Source organism: Palaemon carinicauda, chromosome 26 (genome assembly GCF_036898095.1).
Source record: "Palaemon carinicauda isolate YSFRI2023 chromosome 26, ASM3689809v2, whole genome shotgun sequence".
NCBI classification, from domain to species: Eukaryota; Metazoa; Arthropoda; class Malacostraca; order Decapoda; family Palaemonidae; genus Palaemon; species Palaemon carinicauda.
Genome location: NC_090750.1, coordinates 68,652,417 through 68,654,916, shown reverse-complemented (window position 1 = coordinate 68,654,916; position 2,500 = coordinate 68,652,417).

Genomic DNA, 2,500 nt, shown 5'->3' with positions numbered 1-2,500 from the left:
TCCGGATGGGACACCTTTCATCAGTCTTGCTCCTCTGTTTATTATGTTTTTTATTTCTTAAGTTGTACTTTTGGTAACTTGTAGTAGATGGAGTTAAAGTAGTTAATCGTAGTAATAACACAGTTTATCACAAGCGTCTTTATAGAATGTTCATACAGGTGCAATGTTTCTAAGATGATAACCACCAGTTTTGAGAGAAGATCCATCAACGTTGTGAAATAATTTTTGTATCGCCATGACCAGCAAAACTGTACTATAAATCATAATAATTCTGTACATCCTTTAAATTCGTTGGATCAAAAATACTGAAGTTATTACATAGATTGATTACAGTCAGTGACTTTCTGTATCCAAGTTACAGCAGCTGTCTTTGGAAGAACCAACCACCTTGTTTGCTTGTTTGCTAAGAAGTTCTTTGAGTTTTTAAATTCCACGTTTCATTATAAATCTAAATTTTGCTTTTATCCAATTTTCAACTTGGCACATCGATTCAAATGAATTTAGTATTTATTTCTGTCAATTATATTACTGAATATGTCACTGTCCATGATAAAATTTAGTTTTAAAAATACCTTTTGAAATCAAAATTGACTGGAAGAGTCCAGCCAATAGGAGGACAGCTTCTATGACTCTTAGCCAAAGAATGAAACTTTAAACCAATGAAAGCCTGGCTTACAAAGGGGTTCTGTTGGAGGCCCCTGATTGGCTGATGGAAATTTAATGGTTTTCAGAGCATTTCCCTACGAGCCCTGGAGGTGTGAAGGTCAGTTGAGTTTTGGGTCCTGAAATTGATTCTAATTTTACATATATATTAATTGGTAGGATCATACATCGCAATTAACAAATCTATAGAAAAATTAGCCATTTTATTTGTTAATAAGAAGACGTTGGTTTGATTAAAATTTAAAAATATAATGAAAATTGGCCAAACCCTAGAAATAATCAAAAACATGTCTGAAGCCTTTGTCCGGCTGTGGACTAAAAACGGCAGCATTTGTTTATATATATATATATATATATATATATATATATATATATATATATATATATATATATATATATATATATATAATGGCCAGTTTTCATCATCACGCTGGCCAGCGCTGATTGGTGATAGAGTTTTGCCTGCTCGTTCATAGCAAACCAACCGAGTATGTGTGTCCCTGACTAGTACAGCTTTACTGCTCATGGCGATACGCAAACCCTTTCACCACATTAAGGTTTCTCAGAAAGGATTGCTTCGATTATATGTCTGTTTGAGGTCCTTTAAACATCGTAACTTATTTTATAAGGTCATAAACACGTAGATTTAATTAGCTTCATATATATTTATATATATATATATATATATATATATATATATATATATATATATATATATATATATATATATATATATATTACCGGTAGTCGAAGGATTGAATATCTGTCATTAAGGTGTGACTGACAGGTGAGAGTTGAAGGTTGTACCAAGTGGACCACGAAATTTGACTTTATGAATCAACGAATAATATTGGTTAGAGTTGAAGTTATTCATTTTGTTTTGCCTTTTTCAGCTGTAAAATCTTTTTATGCTCTGCTTATGCTAATTATAATAATTAATCGGACTTAGTTAATTTATAAATACAGCGAACACATGTCCATTTCTCGTGTATTTAATTTATTACTGATATATTTTTCAATTTATTATATATTCAAGTTACTTATTAAAGTAATAGAAATAATAATTCCTGATGTAATCAAGTTATATTAATGTAATTGTAATTAATACTGATGGCATTCCTTTTTACGGGCTTAATCTATTGATATAATTAAGTCATTATTAAAGTCTTATATTACTGTCATTAATCAATTAGTTAAGTTTTAATATATTGATTAAATATTAAATGTAGTTAATTACTTGTTATTCAATTATAGGTGTAATTGTTATTCGATATTAATTTAAAAGACATTGTTAACCTTCATGTTTGATTACAAAAGACTCCACACACACTCCATTGACTGCCAAATCATGCAAATCTGTTGGTTTCCTCAAATTTTCACAATTACTCAAAACTCTCATTATTTGTGAATTGTATATTTTGTGGATACTTTTAAGTAATAACTCCATTTTTAATTTAGTATATATTTTGAACAAATATATAAAATGTACATTGGTTTCACAAACTTCTGTTTGGTTAACTATGTTGATGTTAGTTCCAGGTCGTTTACAGAGGAAACCCGGCTATTTTTTTTTTTTTTTTTTTATAGTTCTATAGTTTTTTTATAACTATCGTATTCCCATGTGTCGAATTGTTTTGAATTGTGGGAAAGTAATAGAGGGAAAACAATAGCTTTGAATAATTCAGCAGTATATGGAGAGCCTGGTCTTGTAAACAGATAGTTTAACCTGTTAAATTTCGTAATGTCAAAGAAGGGGTTTTTGCAATAATCTTTTTATTTAACTTGTCAATAATCTTACCCTAGGGTTCGTAGTTAAATCCACAGGATTCGTGGTTAA